General features: G+C 38.3%; 1 long non-coding RNA gene across 1 annotated transcript; it reads left to right on the top strand.

Moving 5' to 3' along the window:
* The first annotated feature begins 511 nt into the window (after nt 1-511).
* On the top strand, nt 512-17,730 carry LOC121139460. The gene is made up of 3 exons (XR_005876416.1): nt 512-643; nt 911-1,021; nt 16,898-17,730. It is a non-coding gene; the product is annotated as an uncharacterized LOC121139460 (long non-coding RNA).
* The last annotated feature ends 6,203 nt before the right edge of the window (nt 17,731-23,933 follow it).

Raw genomic sequence — 23,933 nt, 5'->3', positions numbered from 1 at the left:
ATTTCTCTAAGAATGCAATTCAAATTCTCTTCTGTTGGCTTCTCCTGTTAAGAGTGTTTTTTTGTTATGTTTTTTTCACAAATGTGATTCCAGAAAGAGAAAAAAAAAGGTGTTCTTTTTCTTAGGGCAGCTGTTTTAGTCAGTGTGGGTGGTTACAAGAGAAGCCATAGACAAGTGGCTTCAAAACAGCCTCTTCCTTTTCTCTCTCTCTCTCTCTCTCTCTCTCTCTCTCTCTCTCTCTCTCTCTCTCTCTCTCTCTCTCTCTCTCTCTCTCTCTGTCTCTCTCCCTCTCTCTCTTTCTCTCTCTTTCTCTCTCTCTCTCTCTGTCTCTCTCCCTCTCTCTCTTTCTCTCTCTCTCTCTCTCTGTCTCTCTCCCTCTCTCTCTCTTTCTCTCTCTCTCTGTCTCTCTCCCTCTCTCTCTCTTTCTCTCTCTCTCTTTCTCTCTCTCTCTCTTTCTCTGTCTCTGTCTCTCTCTATCTCTCTCTGTCTCTCTGTCTCTCTGTCTCTCTCCCTCTCTCTCTGTCTGTCTCTCTCTCTCTCTGTCTCTCTCTCTGTCGCTCTCTCTGTGTCTCTCTCTCTCTCTCTTTCTCAGCTCTAAAGGCTGAGGAAACTGAGATCACAACAAGCACAAGTCTGTTACCTGGTAAGTGCTTTCTTTATTGTCTGACTTCCTGTAGAGTCTCTTGATCTTCAGGACAATCCTTCTCAGATCTGCCTCAAAGAGACCCTCAGCCCACTATCATGATGAGCTTACCACCACCAAGGTTTTATTTCTAGTACCTTGACTAAGGGCCTTAGGTTTCAACATTCACAGTTTGAAGGGCCGTGCATAATCAGTGTAAATCTCTTCACTTATTTTCTAGGAGGGACTTTGGAGTGTTTGAACTGAAACTGGTTCTTTTTCTTACAGTTTTGGCATGAGCATGAACTATGACTCAAGTCTCATTCTACAAACAACTTCACTCAGCCCTTTATTTTACTTCCTGGAGACTCAGTTTCTTCATTATGAAAGAGGAGCAAGGTAATATCCCGGAGAGGATGAAAGGGATGGCGTAAGCCGAGTAAGCACTATTGTTGGCCCATATTTGGTACTCAGGGTAGGCTAGTGTCTTAGTTACTTTTCCAATTGCTGTGGTAAAATATCTTGACAAAATGACTTGAAGCAGGAAAGGGTTTATTTTGGATCAGAGTTGCAAGGTACAATCACTCAGTGTAGGGACATCATGACAGCAGGAACTGAAGGCAGTTAGTTATATTTTGTCTATAAATAAGAAGTCGAGAATGATGGATGCTAGTGTTCATCTCACTTTCATCCTTTCATTCAGTCCTGGATCTTAGCTTAGGGAATGGTACCAACCATGGGCGGCAGGTCTTCCCATCTCATTTAATTTGATCAAGACAATTGATCACAAACCTGCCCAGAGGTGTATCCCCAGGTTATTCTGTATCTATAAAGTTTATAATTGAAATTAACCATCACAGTTAGTTATCTCCTTTCTCAAATAGTTTCAGACCTTTCTGTGTTAATCATAACATATGTAGAAGGTAAATATAGGTCAGCCATGAAACTAAATTTTCAAATGACCGCACTAAGCCATGTATAAAACTGGTGATATGGTGATATATATATATATGGTAACTTTTATTATTAAAATTTTCCTCAAAAGAAAAGGAAATCATCTCAGTTTCAGAATATAAAACAAATGATAAAATATTTAAATAACTTATCAAATTTATAATGCCCTATAATGCCCTGCTTGTATGTATGTTTTTAAAGACTGGTGGTAGAATGTAGAAAACCTTCACAGGTTTATTTTCACAGAGTGATGCTCAAGTATCCTAGATGACGTGTATTTGGCAGATGGTTATTTATGAACTACATGGCTCTCATCCCATCTTCATTGTGTGTGTGTGTGTGTGTGTGTGTGTGTGTGTGTGTGTATGTGTGTGTGTGTGTAAACATCTTTATAGCTATTTGGATAAAAACCATAAAATTATAAAAATTAAGAAGTTTAATTAGTATTTAGCCCAGTTTCAAGACATAGTTGCATTATGATAAAATCTGAAATATAACTACATGAACTGATATTATAATAATAGTAAACTCTCTGGTAATTCATATTCATTTCTTCAAAGTTATAATGTATTTAACAGCATATCACTCACTGTTATTCTTTAGTGGGTTTTGTTTTGGTGCTGGAAGGTGCCCATATGTGTTATGGATGAACATATAAATGAGGAAGACGACAGCTTCCTTATTTTTTTCTGGAATTTAGTCCTACAGGCTGTGCATAAACCACAGAGCATCAGTCCTCATTTGGTGACTAAGAAAATCTAGTTTACACATTTCTGTTCTCTGATGTAATGAAGTTGATTATTTTTCTTTGTTTACTTACTGATGTCCTTGTATATATCTTGGGAAGAAGTCCAAAATATAATTGAAAATAGGCTTTGGTAAAATTCTTTCCCAAATTTTGTGACTGTTAATTTTAAATGTCAACTTCACTGGGTCATGGATACTCAAAGGTATACTTAATATTAATTCTAGATATGTATATGTGTCATTTTCATCAGAGATTAGCATTTGAATGCTGGACTCATTAAGGAAATTGCCCTTTCCCACTGCCTGTAAGCACCATACAATCCACTGAGAAACAGTGACCTGGATAACACAGAGAGACAGTGAAAAGTCAAATGCTTTCTCTTGACCTTGGACCTCAGTCTCCCTTGCTCTTAGACTCAGGTTCACACCATAGAAACTTCTGGCATATAGACCTTCAACCTGAATTAGACTCTGATTTTCCTGGACCTCCAGATTGCAGATCACAGATCTTATAACTTCCCACACCCCAGAGTCCTATAACCATGAGACCAATTATCAAGAATCAATCCATGTGTACATAAGCACAAATACAGACACACACATAGATAGATATACATTTCTGTTCATCTGGAGATCCCTGAGTTATATGCTTGATATGTTATAATAAAACTCTGAAAGTAGTAACAAACACCCTTCTGTTGATTATTTTTATGACTATCTCTATAAACATTCTTTGTTTTGTTAAAAGAGTAAGTAAGTTATCCACCTAGTAACAATTTTGAATAGAATTTGGAATGATCAGTGATAAATTTTTCAGGCAACCTTCAAGGATTACACAGTATACTTCAAGTCAATGGTATTTCTCTTATATAGCATGGATTATTTTATGCATACCAAGGTCCTTCAGTGATGGCCAGGCTGTTGAAAATGGTCTAACACAGAATAGTAGGCATATTTCAGGCAGACATATGTAGCTTTAGGTTGGCCTTAAATTGTTTTTTATTTCTTCCTCAATATGTTTTTATTTAAATTAGAAACATGAATGCTTCACATGTCAATCCCAGCTCCCTCTGCCACCCCTCCTCCCTTGTCCCTCCAACAATCCCCCAGCCCAACCCCCACATCATTCCCCAGGGAGGGTGAGGCCCTCATGGGGGGATCTCCAGAGTCTGTCATTTCATCCAGGGCAGGACCTAGGCACTTCCCCATGTGTCCAGGCTGATAGAGCATCCCTCTATTTGGAATGGGCTCCCAAAGTTAATTCATACGCCATGGTAAACACTGATCTACTACTCAAGGCCTCAGACATTTCTGAGGCCTCCTCAATGAGACTACATTCATGGAGTCTGGATCAGTCCCCTGTTGGCCTCTCAGCCATCAGTCTGGGATTCAAGAGCCCCCGCTTGTCCAGTCAGCTGTTTCTGTGGGTTTCACCAGCACTGTCTTGACCCCTTTGCTCATCACTCCTCCATCTCTGTCACTGGGTCCCAGGAGTTCAGTTCCGTGTTTAGCTGTGGGTATCTGTCTGTGCTTCCATCATCACTGGATGAAGGTTTTAAAGAGAGGTTATTAATGTAGTCTCTCCACTATTGCTTAGTTTGCCAGTTGGTGTTATTCTTGTAGATCTCTAGAGATCTCACTAGTGTCAGCTCTCTCCTCAAGCCTATAATGACTCCATTTATTATGGTATCTCTCATCCTGATCTCCTCTATTCTTACCTCGACTCAACATTCCTGCTCCCCCATGTCTTCTTCTACCCTCCTCTTTTCCCCCTCTCTTTTTCCTGGTTCTCCCTCCCCTCCCCCGATCTGCTCAGGAGATCTTGGCTCATTCCAATTCTCTAGGGTATCATGCATCTCCTTGGGAACCTCCCTGTTTCCCAGACTCACTGGCACCGGGATTGTAGGCTGACACTCCCTTGATCCATATCTAAAATCCATATATGAGTGAGCACATAACATGTTTGTCTTTTTGTGACTGGGTTACCTCACTCAGGATGATTTCTTCTAGTGGCATCCATTTGCCTGCAAATTTCAAGATTCCATTGATTTTTTTCCACTAAGTAGTACTCCATTATGTAAATGTATCCCATTTTCTTATATCCACTCTTCAGTTGTGGGGCATCTAGGTTACTTCCAGAATCTAGCTATTACATATAATGCTGCTATGAACATAGTGGAACAGAGATCCTTTTTGTGTGAATAGGCATCTTTTGCCTATATGCCTAAGAGTAGAATTACTGGGTCTTATGGTCGACTGAGTCCTATTTTCCTGAGGAATCTCCATACTGATTTCCAAAGTGGCTATACAAGGTAATACTCCCACCAGCAATGGACGAGGTGTTCCCATTTCTCTACATCCTCTCCAGCATATATTGTCATTGGTGTTTTGGATTTTAGCAATTCTGACAGGAATAAGATGATATCTCAGAGTTGTTTTGATTTGCATTTCCCTAATGGCTAAGGAATTTGAGCACTTTCTTAAGTGTCTCTCAGCCATTTTATACTCCTCTATTGAGAATTCTCTGTTTAGTTCAGTCCCCAACTTTTTAACTGAATCCTTTGGTGCTTTGGAGACTTGCTTCTTGAGTTCTTTGTAAATTTTGGAGATCAGCCCTCTGTTTGATGTGGGGTTAGTGAATATCTTTTCCCAATATGTGTGTTGCCTTTTTGTCTTGCTGACTGTGTCCTTTGCCTTACAGAAAGAAACTTCTCCGTTTCAGGAGGTACCATTTATTAATTGTTGATTTCAGTGTTTGTGCTACTGCTACTGGTGTTATGTTCAGGAAGCGGTCTCCTGTACCAATTTTTTCAAGAGTACCTCCAACTTTCTCTTCTAAAAGGTTTAGTGTGGCTACATTTATGTTGAGGTCTTTGATCCATTTAGACTTAAGTTTTGTGCATGACGATAGACATGGATCTATCTGCAGTCTTCTACATGCCAATATCCAGTTATGCCAGCACAATTTGTTGAAGATGCTGTCTTTTTTGCATTGTATAATTTTAGCTTCTTTGTCAAAAATTAGGTGTTCATAGGTTTGTGGATTAATCTCAGGGTTTTCAATTTGATTGCATTGGTCTACCTGTTCTGTTTTTGGTGTTTTAATTCTCTTTCACCTCATTTTAAGTAGGAAAAATTTTAAAATGAGACTACATGTTAGCTTGATAGCAATAAACACATTGCAGTGCATTCAAAATTAGAATAAGGTTAGATGTGCAAGTCACAAAATGCATAAAATTACAGCTTACTTTTAAAAGCGGTAGCTTCCGTTTCCAAATATCTTAGTCAACACGGGTCAAGTAACCAAAATTTAGAATCTCAGAGAAATGCAGATCCATAATCACAGTGATGATTTTAATGAGGAAAATTAGCAGCTAGAGAATGACACAAAGAACACTTAAGGGGACAGACTTGCCTTGACATTTTACAACCTAAATAAAATTATCATGCCATGTCCAATTCATTCCTTAGTCTTCAGAGTTTTAAATACTTGAACCAAGATTATGCTATTTTCTTCCTGACAAATCAACTTTTGAGTTGACTTGTTCTGATTTGAATTCATAGACAATCATCTTATTTTCAATGCAATGGTAACTTCAGGTCCTGGCCCCTGTTTCAGCTCTAAACGTTGCCCTAATTAGCCAATCATTCTAGATATTCTGTTTGTAAAATATGAAAATCTTCTCATTTTGACCTTCTCTTAGGTAATTTCACCACTGGTTATAGTTCTGGTTATAGCTCTGTGAGTACAGGAAATAATATTCAAAGGTACAGTTGAATAAAGTCTGTTTCTGGGTGTAAATTAAGAGTAAGAATTCAAATGTGATTCTTGTGGATAAGAGCATGACTTTCTGGAGAGCAGGTTCCTGAGTTGTTAAATGTCTGGCTTTCAGAGTATATAAGCACTGCTGTATACTAGGGCAGAGTCCAGTTGTACAGTGTATGTATTTTAAGGATGTTGGGCAACGTTTTTATCCATTTAGATGGATTTAATTTCAGAAATTAAATCAATTAACTTTCAAAAAGATTTAAGCATGGTACATCATCGGAAACAACTGTTTTTTTCTTGTTGACTCGGTAATAAAAATTTTATTATTTTTTGGTCAGGAATTTTAACTTTTTAACCTAAAAACTCTCATACTTCCTTTGTGTGTGTGTGTGTGTGTGTGTGTGTGTCTCCTTTATAGAACTATACTTTGTGTCCATACCATATTTAGAGTCCTAGAAGACGTTAAAAAGACAAGTTATGAACAAGCAGATAGTCTTTTTAATTGTAACTATTTGATATTATATATATATAAATGTTAATTCTATTTTCATTCTTACTTCTCTCTTTTCTTCTTTCTCTCCCATTTAATCTATTCAGTTTTCAATCTCTCTAGGACTGGAGCAGCACAGGATGTGGTATTTTGAGAAAGCAGAAGTAGATGACATTTGGGCTGATTTCTGTCATACCTTCAGGTGTGGCACCTATTTTATATCCTATTCTGACTCTCATTAATTTCTTATTTCCTCTAGGAGAAAAGAGGAAAACATACAAATCAGTATTTGTGAGTTCCAATATACTTTCTCTAGTAACTACATGGTGTAAAAGAGAAAGAGGAAAAAAAGGCAAGCAAGTTAAACATTAAAACTAGTTTAAGCACCAGACAAGTTTGTATGTAAAATATACACTGTCATTTTTAGAACAAATTATCAAACTTGTACAGCTTTATACTACTAAATAAACCCTATCCATTTTAGTTGTTTCAATCATCAGAAATACTTTTCCTTTTCACCTGTGAATATAAAATGTTAATATGACATGTATATAAAAATATGTATATATATTTAGAGAACCTAAAACTAACACTGTTTTTTAATTCTTAACTTTACTCCTTCACTTAAATCTATATATATACTTTGCAAAGCAAAAGACTATTGTATATTTAAAACCTAAAAGTGGCCTGTCTTTAGCTCTAAGTAAAATTTCAGATCGATCCATTTGGTGATAATAGATACATGTGTGCTATGGTATATTTTAATCACTAAAGTGACTATTTGTTTTCTATAACTTCTTCTTGATTTACTGTATTTCTCCAATCCATGACCTAAAGTGCACCTGCTTCTGTAAAAAGTGAATCACTATTCAAGAGTTAAAACAGAAGCATATGCTGAAATTATTCATTTGTTAGCTCTTCTAACTAAGCAAGTGACATTCTGGTCACAAGTGCAATGACTCAACTAATCAATATGCAACAAAGACAAGCAGTGAAATCTTGCTTCCAGTAGTGAAGATTACATCAAAAAATAGAGCATTATACCAATGCTAGCCCAGGAGTCCAAATTTAATGTTGTTACTTTAGCTACATTTATACTTTATTCATAAGTAACCATGTGATTTTTTTCATCTCAAAACAAGATGATAATACATAGTGATCATTCTTAGGTCACTCCAACACTCCACTGCTGTCAGAGCTGTGTTCCATCACACCACCAGAAAATATTTGAGCTAAAATAATTAATACATTTCCTTGATTATCTAAAGTTATCAGCCAAATACTTCTGTAAGAAAGGAAATGGCTCATCTGATAGCAATGGTGACTTAACATTATTTTGCCTTCAGTGTAATTAGAGTAATAATTGTTCTTTTAGAATTCCTCATATAAATAATACATGTCAAATAAAAGGCAGATGTGAAAACTTGGCATATGTTCAGTAAGTAATACATTCATTAATAATTATCAGTGCCTACTTGATGATAGAAATATTTTTAAATTCTGATAATCCAAAATAAGATACCTCAGTCTCAGTCTTCCAAAATCTTACGGAGCATGTAGCTATAGTATGTATACAATTTCAGGGCAGGTAGAACTCTTTACATGCCTAAATACCTACATTATGCACACAAACATGCTGATATTAATATGGTAATATCCTCCAATATCAGTATAAAGAACTTCATTGATACACAAGACACAAAATTTTACTACTTAGCAACATAGATTATTGCTTAGGGGCAAACTCTTTAATGATTATAATTCCCATGTTCTTTAAGAAAAATTATTATTTTGTGATGTTAGCTATTATTGTTATTCCTAATAGTACCCTAGTTAATACGTTTTGTGTATTTATTTACTGCTTCTAATACAATTTTCTCCATGTATTCCAATCAGGTATCATTAACAATAGCTGCTGTTTAGTGTTTATATTGCAGCAGTCAGTGCTAGCTTGTTTCCATAATCATTTTGCCTTTAATTCCTTAACACTTTATGAGATAATGATCATGATTCTGATCATCATATATGCATGATTGTGTGTGCATTTATCCAGATGTGTTCCAGTCTCAACCCATCTTTTTACCAGGTCCTCAGAATCCAATCATGGTAACTCTATCCTAATGGCCTGTCTAATCTAGTTCATCTCGCTGTCAAATGTCCTAACTCTAAATGAGACAGTACTAGTAAATTTCTACCTTTGTATTATCTCAAAATGAGGGTGAAGTTTCAACACAGGAAGACATAAGGATACACTTGGGTTAAAAAGGCTAAGTTACACTTCCAAATTACCAGCTAGGGATAGGAAAACTAGAATTCAAGTCCCTCCCCCTCCCAATTTAACTTCAAATAGAATTTCATCATAAAAGCTAGATAGCCTCCAAAAGTACAGCTATGGCTCATTGACAATTCTCAATCTGTAACTACTTAAACATCTTCTTCCATGAACTTAATTTTATGTTTTCTATTAATCTGTAGATGCCTATTAAGAGACTTCGTACAACAATAATGGGTTATGAGACCTTTCTTGATATCTTCAATGGTTGATTTAATTATCAACCGTAATGCTATTTTATATCTCTCAGGAGACACTGTGACACTAAGATGCACACATCAAATGGGTAGCAACTTTGATCTGGAGCTATGATTCATATATAAAGATGTCTGAGGTTAAAGCAGAAGTCAACTGCTTTGTTTTCTACCCCTCATCAAGCACGTCTATTGCCACTGCTTCCATTCTCCACCTAATTCATACTTCACCCTCCCAACATGGGAAGATTTTTAATCACCCTCATGGGAGTGTTCTGGCCTTTGGCACTAGCATGGACTGCTGAAGTATCCAGATTCATGCACTGAGTATCTATCAGTTTCCCTGCTTCATTAGCATGAAGATATCCATTATTGTCTTTTCTAGGTCTTATTATGTAAGGAAATTTAACATATCCATTTTATTAATATACATGTAGATTATATTGGTTCTGTAACTATAGAGAACCTTGCTAACACAAAGCCTTTCTAAAATCTGTCTGTCTGCCTTTGTTCACTGTGATTTGGTAGTTGCCATTCTAGTGGAGAATGTCCAACAGGGCACACATTTTTCTATAATCAAGAAGATGTTATTGCCCTTAGGAGCATCTGCTGCTCTTTCAGAAGACACAAGTTCAGTTTCTAGCACCCATAATTACCTGTAACTCCCAGGAATCCAGCACCTGCTTGTGACTTCAATGTTCACCTACACAAATGACCTACACATACACATATGTGCTCACACACACACACACACACACACACACACGTACATAAATAGAAAGCAAATAATTTTTATACAACCTATTACAATTACTTCAGAGGAAATCCTCATTGCTAATTTGTGCTGTAATTCTTATGGGAAAATGCATACAAATGAAGTGTGATTCACTAATTAAGTGGGCCCGAGGGTGTTCCAGTCCAGTTGTAATATAGGAAAAGTCACACACAAGAATATATTATTAAATCAATAGTCTAAATTTTATTTGAACTCAATGGATTAATTTTACCAATTATATAGAAGCATTCAAATATAATAAGACAAAATAAATGACCTGAACATAGGGCAAAATATTAGTGTATTTATGATATAATGTTATTTACATAACATAATTATAAAACATTATAAAACAATATGTACTTTGTGGATAATTACTTATATCCACAAATATAAGTGAAAATGAACTGAGATAATAAATGATAATAGTGTTTACTCTGGAAAGTGGGCAGTTTTATTCCTTATTCTTTTACACACATCCCTGTAAGCATCTGCATTTTCTATGTTATTTGTCTTGGTAATAAGTAAAGACAACCAAAACATGGTTTCAAATTTCTAAATAAGTCAAGCTCAGGAATATATCACTAGGGACATGGAGACTGAATTTTAACCATAAAGAGTAGAGATTGGTGCATCCAAGCCTCCAAGTATAAAGCATGAAGCAAAACAGGAAGGTGAGCAGAGGCTGCTGGGACTTGGAATGAGTCTCAGTCACATGTGATGACTAAGATTACAGGGTAGGAGAATCAGTGGCCCCCGCTCTGAGAATTAGGAAAACCATCACAGGAGTTCTCAAGTAGTCCTGTGCTTTCTCCGCCTTCCCCTTCCAAGGAGGAGAGAGCTAGGTTCCTTTTTCAGGGAACTGGTCTAAAATAGCCATACCTCTCTCTCTCTTTAGCCACAAGCACTGGTGTCTGCAAATGCTAATTATTTGTTATCTAAAATTAGGGTTTTCTGTTGCTATGAAGAGTCACCATGAACACGACAACACTTATAAAGAAAATATTTAATTGTGGTGGCTTGCTTACATTTTCAAAGGTCTATTATTGTGATGACAGGGAGCATGGTGGCATGTAGACATAGTGCTGAAGCACCTCAGTGTCCTACATCTTTCAGGCAACAAGAAGTCACCTTCCTTCTGCCATCTGGTCAAGAAGTAGCCAACACCACATCTGCAATTTTTTCAGCCATGTGTTCTCTTGTTTCTTCTCTCTTGGTTCTCTTGGTCCTTGGCTCCTCTTTTGGTCTGCTTGCCTCTTTCCTGTTCCCCCTTTCTTATCTTCTTCTCTCACTCCCCCAAGTAGCCTGGTTCAATCTGGAGTCTTCTAAATGCCACTGATTTTACACTCCCTCATATCTACAATAAAATTTTCTCCTAAATCAAACAAATATTTACGATAGTCTAATGTTTTAGTATTTCTTAAATCTAAAAAGTGATATACTACTTTTCTATTTATGAAAGAAGAAAATATTTTAAAAGTGGTGCATGCATTTAAAACAATTATTAAGAAAAGCACCAATACACATTTTTCCCAACTTGGGGATAGGCCTACTCCCTTTGAACATTTTTCCTATATGCAAACTAAACGACATCCCTTTTCCAACATTGGTCTCACATAGCTGCTGTAAGAAATGATATATTTCATTGTACAGTGTTTGGAAACAATACAGCGACACACAAATGCAAGTTATCTGTATGTTTTATTGCTTCATTAACCCCATGGCTACCCATCTTAAAAAGAAAATTCCATTCTTTAATTAAAATCTTACTTGAAATTGCTTAGATAAACAATCCTGTTACAAATGACAGCTTGAGGTAGCCTTCATCTCCCTCCACATCAGGCATTATCCCTTTCTATCTCAAATGTCCACAGCTCTCCATAGTACCCCCTTTCATTCCTATTTTCCAGAAGTTCTGCTAGAATTCAAGTTTTTGTGCATCTAACTTATATTCGTGTTTTCAACTTGTCATTTTATTGTTTTTAATTTTATGTGCACTTGAATATATATGTGTAGACATGCACGCATGGGAACCAGAGGACTGCTTTCTGATGCTAGCTCTCTGTTCCCACCATCAAGAGGCTGCAAGGTGCTTCAGCAGGAAAAGACCTGGTACCAAGTATATCAGCCTAGTTAAATCCTGGAGTCCCCATGGTGGAAGGACACTGACTTCCTGATGTTAATCTCTTTTATTTTGGTTGTGAGCCTAGTCATTAAGAGGTAAGTCATATCACCAGTCCCATCATATTACGTTCTTAGACCACATACATATGCATCACATATAAGCACAGACAGACAAACACACACATACGTGCACATCACATAGAAGCATAGACAGTCAAGCACACACACAAAGACAGACTCCTTCTCTCTGGCTGGTACTCTCTCTCTCTCTCCCTCTCTCTCTCTCTCTCTCTCTCTGTCTCTCTCTCTCTCACACACACACATACCATACCCTGAATTAAAAATTTAAATTAAGTTTGTATATTTTCACAACTTTGTTTTTTAAAAACAAAATTAATGACCTACACAGGCTTGCCCACAGCAGGCTGCTCTTGGTAGCTATAAAACAGCCTTGGGTCTGCTCCTATCCAGACGGTCAGGCAGCATTATGGTGAGCAAATATATGGTTGGGTATGAAAGGTACAGATAGACAGACAGAGTTCATGTCCTACAGAGAGAGATGAATCTGAAATGGTAAAGGCTTTGAAGGCCATGTCAATGTGGGAGGTCTGCTTGCCACCCAGATATATGGTGTTATCAAGGCCTGGGCTCCTACCAAGGGCTAAGTCTGGGTCTGTGGTCACACCCACAGTCATAATTCATGTTGATGTCCATGGCCCCTGTTACCAACAAAGACCATGAGGATGTGCTTGGGTTAGGCTACCAGTGTGGCCATGTAGGTGTCCAAGAGCCAAAGCATGGTTTGCCATCAGGGGCCATGTATGGGTCCATTCTCCTACTGTAGCTAGGGTCTGTTTTGAGGGCCATGCTGCAGCTATGGTGATGCCAATCCCATTGTGCCTGCACTGTCACTGGGGCCATGGTGGCCTCTGGGACCAGGTTGCTTCTGAGGACCAAGTCAGTGTCTGTGACCTTACAGGAGCTGGGATCTATGTTACTGTCCATGGCCCATGTCACCACCAAGAGACACACACATGCCCAGGTTCTACATCACAACCTGTGGCTGTGGTAGGGACCAAGGGATGTGATGTAACCAAGGCCATGAAAATCTGGGTAGCCTGTCCTGCCACTAGTGACCATGGTGTCTACTGGAGGCCACATGTGGGTCCATGGCCTTACTATAAATGTTGATATCAGTGGCTTCTATTACTACTATTACTACTGAAAACTATGCAGATGCCCAGTTTACAGGCTAACACCTGAGGCCATGTTAGTGTTCAAGGGTCACTCTGCCACCAGGACTATACAGATTTGGGTAGACTGTGTTGTCACCCAGAGCCATGGAAATATCCAGGTCCAGGCTGCAGCCAAGGACCATATTGGAGTTCAAGGCCTTACTGCAGCCAGGGATATATTCATGTCTGTGGCTCTTATTACCACCAAAGGCAATACAGAAACCTGGGGTCTGGATGAAAATCTTGAGGCCATATTGTTGTCCAAAGGTCATACATCCACTGTGGACATTCATATATGAGCACCCTGCACAGCAGCATGGGGACACGTCTGTGTCAGTGACCCTGTGTTGATATACATGGCTCCTGGTATCATGAAAGGTCAGGTAGATGCCTGAGATCTGGGCTACCATCTGGGGTCATACTGCTGTCCATAGGACACCTTGCATCTGCAGCAATGTCAATGTGAGTGACCAGTACAGCCACCTAGGGTCATGGTGACACACAGGTCTAGGATGCTGCCAGAGACTATGTCTTGGTCCATGGTTCTACCACAACCTGGCTCTGTAGTGATGTCCATTGCCAATGTTGCCACCAAAGGCCACCAGAACCCCCTTTGTTTCTGGGCCACCACCTGTGGCCATTTTGGAATATGAGGGTGTCTGTCCATGTTTGAAAGGAGGAGTCAGGATTGAGGAAAGAAATAGATAAGAAACATAAGATAGAGTTGGGAGAGTATCCAGTAGATACTATGATCAGTCCCAAGTTTATTACTCAAATTTCTTATATACCGCAATCAAAGGAGTGGGGGGAGTCAAAAGACTTCCATGCAACGATACAAGAAACAAACAAACTTAATTATCTCCTTAATACCCAAAACATCAAGTTACCACACTCTAAACCAAATATCCTGTTTTTTAGGCAAGACATACAGCCGACACACCTTAGACCAAGAATCCTATGGTATAACCTTAAAGGAGCAATAGTAGGTTTGAACTTTCTGACCTAAAGTCAAGATGGAACAGAGTCACTACTGTGGGCCTCCACATGAGGGAAATGTCACTGATAGGACAATGCTAACCTCAGGAGCCTGCATTGCCACCTGTGGCCATGGCACCATCCAGGATGAAACTTCTGCCAAGGGCTATGTCTATGTCTATGGCCCTATCATGGCCAGAGTTTGCATTGATGTCTGAGGCTATGGTTACCACTAAAGTTAATGCAGATGTCCAGGCCTAACACATAATCCCATCTTGGTGTCCAAGGGTCATGCTGTCCTTGGGTCATGCATATTGGGGTGGCCTGAGATGACACCTAGGGCCATATTGATGTCTGGGCCAAGCTGTGGCTAGGGTTCAGTTCAGGATCTATGCCCCTGCTGCAGCCACATTATATGTTGGGGTCCATGGTTCCTGTTGCCATGGGGGACTGTGTGATTACCCAGCATCTGAACAACCACATGGAGCCTGGTTAGAGCCCCCAAACCATGCTGATATTAGGCCCATCAGGATCTGAGAGGCCTGCACTGATACCTGGGGCCTTGGGGACATCCAAACACAAGCTGTTGCAAATGATCATTTCTGAATCTGTGATCCTGAGGCAGCTGAGGTTGTGTGGATATCCATTGCCTGTGTTACCACAGGAGCCCATGGAAACCATGTCTTGGATTATGTGTTAAACCATGTGTTGAAGTAGAGTAATAGGTTCCTGCTGAGCTGATCCCTCACTGATCTGGAGTAACCTTCCTAACACCCCATCATTGGATAGCTGACCCTGAAGTTCCCTGGCCCTGGGATAACAGCCATGCTGGCCCAACCTCTAATAGAAGAGCTAGAACCACATTTGAGAAAACTCTTCCCTCCCCTTACCACAGGTCTAGAAATACTGGCTCTGCCCCCCATCAGAGAGGAGTGGTACCAGCGGCCTGGATGGAACAACACACCTGCCACTTAGGCGCACATCTAGGGCTTAGAGTTATCACACCTGAATATCTACCCTATCTATGATCTGCTGGAGTGTATGAAGCTTGTGATCCTGAAGAACCATAGAGGCAGGATCTACATGACAGGGGCAACAGGTTATCTAAGAGAAGATTCAGTGAGGGTCCAGTATTATTTTTTAATTTTTTAATTTAATTTAAATTAGAAACAAGTTTGCTTCCCATGTCAATCCCAGCCCCCTCTCCCTTCCCTCCTCTCCTGCCCCCCTTCAACCCGCCCCCAGCCCCTCCTCCAATCCCCACTCCACTCTCCAAGGAAGGTGAGTCCCTTTATGGGGGATCTTGAAAGTCTGTCATATGATCTGGAGCAGGGCCTAGGCCCTCCCCCATGTGTCCAGGCAGAAACAGCTTCCCTCCACATGGAATGGGCTCCCAAAGTCCATCTGGATGACAGAACTAAATGCTGATATATTGCCTGAGGCCCCAAAGGATCCTGAGGCCTCCTCGCTGACACCCACTTTCGGGGGGTCTGGATCAGTCCCATGCTGGCTGTTCAGCTATCCTTCAGCCACTTGATGAAGGCTCTAGGATGGCATACAATCACATTTTCAGGAAAGGGCATTTAGGGTAGCCTCTCCAGTACTGGTTAGGTTGCCAGCTGGTGTCATCCTTGTAGGCCTCTGGACATCTCACTAGTACCAGATCTCTCTTCAAACCTATAATGACTCCTCTATTACGGTTTCTCTCATCCTTCTCTCACATATTCTTACCCTTACTCAACTATCCTGCTCCCCCAGGACATAATCTTCTGAGGGGATTGGGAGCATGGGGGGTTAAGAAGCTGGGAGAAAGAAAGGGGGTGAAGAGGAGGGGAGAGTATCCAGTATTGATGGTGTAACAGAAACCAAAGGTCTTGAACCTGACAAACAGCACATTACACAACGAACATTTGCAATTAAAGCTGTTTGAACAAAAGGGTATACTGAATGATACACTGCTGATCCTAATGCTGTCAAGATGAATGAAGAGGTGGGAAAGATGAAAAAGCAGAGTATTTTTTCTTTTCTCTTCTTTTTTATTGTTGTTTGTTTTGATCTTATTTTTACTCTTTTTTTTTTGCTTTCCTTTGGCAGGAGACCTACAAGGGTGAGGGCTGGATACATAGGGACACAGAGGGACAGAGAAATGAGTGGGATTGGGGAGCATGATGCGAAATTCCCAAAGAATAAATAAAAATGAGAAGAGAAAAAATAATAAATAACAAATTATCATAAACTAAAGATATTTCAAATTCTGTAACAGCAAACTAATGTCCTCTTTTATAATATAATCTTCACTTTTATTAGATCTGATCTGCAAATATTTTAGTAAAACTTTTGCATTGTAGCTTCTAAATTTTAAACTCCAGTCATCCACTATTGTCTCTGCTAAGGAATAGGAAATTTTAACATTCTTCCGGATTGGCATCCTTGGTCTCCACAACACCACATCAGACTGACTACACCAGATTATGGATATATATAGCTTACTTAAATAGCGATACTTAATACACATAATTATGTATGTGTTATTCAGAGTATACCTAGTCAGTTAATAAAATAGCTGAATAGGTACATTTTGTTTTGTTTTTGTCTGTTTTCCCTAATGTTATTAACTGTCTTAGCTATTTGTGTACTTGCCATTAAACACTGCCTGACTTATGTCAACGTCTCCTTCAAGGTTCTACTGTATCTTCTGGAAGAAGTTGCCTGAACTTTTATTATTTTCTTCAATCAAAACAAGTGAGACAAAGACCCTCCTGCTTCCCCCTTCTCTGCCACCCCTACCTTTTATACCCACATTATAAATTATATATATAATTTATTTTTTGGTGTAATTTTGATATGATATGAGGGTTTTAATTCTACCCTCCTATGGTAGTACTAGGGATGAATTAATGGACAAAAATCTACTTTCCTTAATCTGTGGACATATCATTTGTCTGACAGCCTGTGGAGTTGCTATGGAAATTTTATTGAAATGTAATTCTTGACTCAATGACATTTATCATTCTCCTCTCTTTGCTTAATGGAAGCATTCCACATTTTAGCATAGTGATACATCTGCATGTGAACCTTGTGTTGGACACTAAAGGACCTTTTAATTTCAAAACATTTGTGTTTTCATTTGCAATTTTCAGTATCTCTGACCATTTCCTCTCCTTTTTTCTCTTTTACTTTCTATTCTTTCATTCCAGTATGAACTGAGCAGCTACATGGTCCCCAGTTTCTGAGGTATGCAGACAGGCATTCTTGAACTATCCAGTGTATGTCATACAAGCAAACCTAATCAATAGCCCTGTAATATGTAGTCATTCTAACAATCTGATCCCGAGAGCTCTGACTCTGTCAGAGCTAGGTAGTCACTAGGTAGCTAATCACAACCAAATATTGAGATCCATAAGGCAGTATTAGTAACACCAGCTTCAGTAACACTAAGAGCTAATAAACTTTAGCTTGTATTTCTCTACTATTCTAGAACTTCTATGACCAGCAGTGTTCAGTGTGCTTTGTCACGTTCTACAATTCCAGTTTCCAGTGGGCTTTTAATAGCCACCGTGTGAATAAATGAGGGATGAACTAATCAATACCTCACACATCTTCATTTTAAGCATGGAAAAGAAGAGTAATAAATAAAATTATGTATCATCATCACAACTCTCTCTGTCTTTGTCTTTCTCTCTGTCTCTGTCTCTCTGTCTCTGTCTCTGTCTCTCTCTCTCTCTCTCTCTCTCTCTGATTTTCATCAAACATGAACTTTGTCTTTTACTCACCAAGCCTCCATCCTTATTTCTTTCCCTTTTCCTTTTTTTTATTTTGTCTCTCTCCATCCTCACCCCCACTTACTTTTTCCTTTCTCCTTCTTAGCATACATAAAATTCCTCACCTGTTATTCCCATTAATGTCTACTGTAAATTAGCTGCTCTATAAATAACAGCAAAATAAAGAAATACTAATACAATACCTACTAGGAAAAAGAGAAGACAGTCTAGATTTGAGAATGTTATTTTTACTAGATATAGATTAGCAAAACTTGATCCATTTCTTCTAGGATTTAGACATGGTTTTCAGAGTACTATCTTAGGACATGTTTTAGTCTATTGCATGTGTGGTGGCAGAATGCATCTTTAATCAATGAATGAATTTTGATTTTGATTTTGGAAAATAGAATTATTCACCCACTTCCTTTGAGCTTCATGTTTTGTATATTGAAGTGAGCAAGCACCCACTCTGTACCCACCCACATATTTATCAGTCCGTTCATTCCATGTGGCAATCCCAACAGCTATATGTGAATTTACTTATGATAAGCAATGACAAAAAATGAAATCTGGGGAGCTTTAAAGTTGCTTGTACAATGTCTCAATACTGGAATCAGTATGCAAATTCAGCATTTTCTACCATGCTCACGTTCTTTCCACCACACCAGGCTCCCTCTCTTGACAGATTCTCTTGACAAAAAGCAATCTGGCTTCCTTGACTGAACTTCTCATCTACTCTTGCTTTGGCATAATTATGGTCTGAGTTTCTCAAACACCTGGACCGAAAAGTGTTGCCAAGTAACGCAAAAACAAAATTCTCCGTAATTTTCATAATACAGCAATGTTGATGCAGTCAGCAGCTGCTGCTTTACATGGGGTATATGAATAAAGCCAAAGGCATGGAAGCTGAGCCAAGAATGGGCAGCTCTGTTAGAGTTTAAGTCCTTCACAAGTCCATGATTAAAGAGGGTCCTTAGCCCCAGATCCTCTCTTAATGCAGTGTAGGCTGTCATGTGTGTGTTTGAGAAACATTTCCACTGGAGAAAACTTCCTCACTTTCAAAAACTGTGGCCCATTTTCTTTTACTTCAATTCTTCTTTTTATTGTATTTTTGGTGCTTCTGGTTTTCTCATATTTCCCGCCTATTTTTTTCTTTCCATTCCCATTGCCACTGTTAAATTCAGGTAAATTTTACCTCAACTTTCTTTTTTCTTTTTCTTTCTTTTTCTTTCTTTTTTTGTCTTTAAATAAGGCAAGCTGTAACTCATATATTCACTTTCAGTATATCTGCTTTTTTTAGTTTCCTAGTTTCCTGTTCCATCTGTAAGAAATTACCACCAACTCAGTGACTTAAGACAACAGAAATGCATTGTCTTCACAGTTGTAGGGGTCTGAAATCAGTAACGGCTATCACTGAGGAAAATATGAGATATTGATGGGACTGTGTTCCTCTTGAGGCTCTTGGGAGGGCATCACTCTTTCCTTCTCCTTTTAGCTTGTGACCATTCAAAATTCCTCATCAGTAAATTTAATAATGTGGAAAGAATTCATCAACATGTTGTCATTACTCTGGTTATTGTATGCCTTCTACTACTTCTGTAAAGACTTGTGATAGTGTTACACCTGGGTATCTGTAAAACTCATCATCCATGTCTTAATCAAGTCTATCAAGTTTCTTTTGCCAAATGAGGTACTATCCACTTACTCTGACAATTAGAATGGGCCTTTAGATCCATATGTCTCATTCAGCAATATACATTATTTCTTTAGTCAATTTACAAGGTAATAGAAATCAACTATATATCTTTCAGGTGAGGAATAGATAATAAGCTACCTATGTGCAAAGGAATCAGTAGTAAACAAAAATAAAATCATGAAAATTCCTGCTAAATAGATAGAATTTGAAAACAGACCCAGAAAAACACTCCATGCTCTCTTTTTATTTGTGTATCCTAGCTACAAATCTTTAGAGGTGAGCATATAACCTAGAGTACAAAAAACCAGGAAATTAAAAAGCTAAGACCCTATTGCTGAAGACACCACATAATTTGGACAGAAGACTTGGAGAAATTGAGTTGGAAGTAACCTGGAAGACTCCCTGCTGTGGACTAGCTCTCAGTACCTTAAATAGTATGTAAGTTTCCAAGAGAGAAAATGAATCAATAGTGCTATCCAACGACAACCCCTATGAATTACAACAATAACCTTAATAGCAAGATATTCCAAAAGGTGCAACAGTGGCACTTAGAATTTTATAACCATCTAATTGGACAATAGGCACATTCAGTGGGAGAGAATTCATGCCAGGTATTATATAATCCTACCCCACTCCTGGTAGTTGGTAAAGTCATGACCCTAGGAAAAACCTACTAGTGTCATTCACATAAACCAGTACAATTTCTAACTTCTATGAATACATATTCACATACCTGTATATGCTGCTCTGAATCCCCATCAAGGAAGCTTTTTGTATAGTATATAGACAGAAATCCGTAGCTGTCCAAAACCCAAAGAATAGCTCAACTATTCTGTGTCTAGTACCAGTTGATACATTTACAACACAAGTCACAAGGACCACTATAGCAGATGGGGTAGTAAGGCTGAAGAAGCCAGAAATCCAGGATGTGTACTGTTAGAGTGTCTTCTATTTATGACAGAGAAGCTGCACTCAAGATAATCTCAACATGGTTGTCTAAACCTGAATTTCTAAATGACAACCCCAATAGACATACTAACATGGTTGAGATAATTTTCACAAGTCTTCACCCCTAGATGAAAAGGTACTGGCAAATAACAGTTACTGAGAGAGGAAGAATCAGTTTCCTCCAGTGATGAGTCCCCTGATAGGTTATCTAGTCTCTAGAGTTCAGCTCTAAACACATATGAGCAACACAAAATGAAGTCAGCATTTGACATTCACAAATATGTATGTATACATGCATGTAACAGTAAAAGAAAATGAGAGATCATGAATTTTGGGAAGAATTGGAAGCATGGGAAAAGTTGGAGGAAGGAAAAATTGGAGAAAGGGGTGTGATATAAATACAATGTTAATTGATGAGACTTGCAAAAATATAAAAATATTCCTCATTCCTTCATCTAAAAAACAAAGAGGTTATCATTATTTTCATAGGCTATAAATAAGAATAACACAAATTATTCTACATCAGTGGTTCTCATCTTCCTAATGCTGTGACCCTTTAAAGCAGTTCTTCATGTTGTAGTGACCCCCAACCATAAAATTATTTTCATTGCTACTTCATAACTGTAATTTTGCTACTGTTATGAATCATTATGTAAATATCTGTGTTTTCTGGTGATCTTAGATGACCCCTGTAAAAGGATCATTCAACCATCAAAGGGGTCCTGACCCACAGGTTGAGAAACACTCTTCTAAATGAAACTGAAATTCAATAATTAAGAGCAATGTTACTGAACTTTAACAAACTGCTTGAAAAAAAACTAAATCCAATTGCACACATTCCATAAAGCTAAGGCTTCCTTATTTAGGTTCTTTCATATTTAAAATGTGACTATGATTTTAACTTTTCCCCTTTTATTATATCTAGACATAACTCTATTTGGTTATTAACAACACATTGACAGTTTCCAGTGTATTTTGGACTACTCACTAAAAGCTTCATCATGTCCCTATTAATTACCTTCAAGAATACAATGAAATTTACATCAGGAGTATTGCCTTCAAGTATTTTCCCAGGTGCTTAGCCCTGCTTCATCCTTAAAGTTAAATCTTAGAAGAAAGACGCTGTAACATATGGATGGTCTAGATGAACAAGTAATTTTGCTCCTTTGAATTAGAAAAGAGATAATCAAGAATAGAGGCAACTTTTGCAGCTACATTACAATCTTCCTTCCTTAACGATTATAAAGTGCCAAGATAACTTGGTACTCTGCATTCTAACATGTTTTAGCACATAGGGACATATACATCATGAAATGAATAAATAAAGCCCTCTTTGCATAGGTCATAGAATCAGGCACTTATCAAAATATTATTATCTAATGAACAACTTCGAATTATTGAACAATATGCCTTTGAACCCCCCCCACACACATGTCTACAAAGACACAGAAATTGCTCTTTTGATCTTGGCTAGCTTCACTTTTATGTAGGCAACAATCAGATTGTTTGCTATCAAGTTTGTTCTTGTCTGGGATGACAGTGGTGATTCACTCCACTCCCTATTTTGTTCATTCTCCAGGTTATCTGTATTTTGTTTTCAGTCTACAGAAAAGAGAGAGCTAGCATGTCCAATCACAAAAAAGTTATTTGAACCTTTGACTGTCTCTATTAGGCTGTAATAGTCAAACAGAAAAAGCTTTTGGCCAAAAGTGGGCAACGACTACAAGATTAGTGACCCAAGGAGGGATGAACCATTGAGAATCCCTCTATAATCTACAACATTGGCCATTGGAAAATCAAATGAAAACCAGACAAGAGTGAAACTTAGATCAGATGTTAAATTTATATGCTAGATGAGTAAGGTCAGTATAATAAAAACATCAGTAATGGGTTGTTTTAAAACATGTTTACACTCTTAACATGCAACGGTATCTTGAGGACATTGATAGAAACATGTAAGTAAGGATGGAAAGAACAATATCCATATATAGAGAGAACACAGGAGCTTGCCAACACACCCAATAATATGGGTTTGATGCTCAGAACACACATGGTAGAAGGAGAAAAACAGCTTTGGTTTTTTCCTCTGAGTGTGTGCATAGACACAAACAAGTGTAGAAATGGCACATTCTGATTTGAAATTTCTTAACACTAAAATCATTTGTCTGCAGATTAACAAAGTAAAAATAAAAGAGGACAGGAAAAGAAGGTGGAAAGAGAGGAAGAAGTATGAGTGGGAGGAACTGGGGAGAGGGATGATATCAAAATACATTGTACACTATTATAAAGAATTATTATGTATTAAAATACATATATCACTATATATGATTAAATAATTAATATGTATATTTTAAATACCTCCTTCCTTCATGCTGTTCAAGTCTTCTAGCCATTTCCATTTTGCAACCGGAGTAGTTGCTATTTTCCTAAGTGTGAAGATTCCTTTTGACTTGATTAGATTAAGAAATGACTAAGACAATACTGGATCTCACCTTTTGTATGCCTATAAAGCATTTACAGAAAAGATTAACTGAGTGGGGCAGACCCACCTGGAAAGCACCATCCCACAGGCAGGGTGCCCTGAGTGAATAAAAGGAGGGAAGGAACAAACCCACCTGGGTACCAGCATTTATTTCTTTCCACTTCTTCAATGCAACTAGTGTCACGCTCTCATACCACAGCTACAGTCCCAGCCATCATACTTTTTCTGTCATAAATCTGAGTTACAATAAATCCTACTTGCCTAAGTCTCATCTCTTGTTTGGTAGTTGTTCATATTGAAGGGAAATGCAAATGTATGAAAGCTCAAAGCCTGGCACTCCCTATGAGCTTATGGGGGTGAATTACATTCAAACTACAATATTCTACTCCCTGGCCCCATAAGCTTGTAACAATATCATAATGCAAAAGACACTTAGTTCAAATTCATAGTCCCCATAGTATATCATAGTCTCAATAACGTTTTAATGTTCAAAGCCCAAAGTTTCTTCTGAGATTCATACAATCTTTTAAATATAATTCCCTATAAGGTCATAATCAAAACATAGATCACATACTTCCAACATGTGCTGGCATAGGATATACATTACCCTTCCATAATGTAGGGAGGGTACCACAGTGAGGAAATAGCTAAACCAAAGAAAGGCCAAAAACCAGCTGGGAAAACTCCAGATTCTGAATCTCCATGTCTGATATCAAAACACTCTTCATATTCCAACACCCATCAATTTTGTTGACCATAACATGCTTCTTTCCCTTGGACTGGTTCTACTCACTGTTAACAGTATTCCTCAACAGGTATCCCATGACTC

This window comes from Mesocricetus auratus, unplaced genomic scaffold (assembly GCF_017639785.1).
Source record: "Mesocricetus auratus isolate SY011 unplaced genomic scaffold, BCM_Maur_2.0 Super-Scaffold_15014, whole genome shotgun sequence".
NCBI classification, from domain to species: domain Eukaryota; kingdom Metazoa; phylum Chordata; class Mammalia; order Rodentia; family Cricetidae; genus Mesocricetus; species Mesocricetus auratus.
This window is presented reverse-complemented; position numbering and strand designations above follow the sequence as displayed.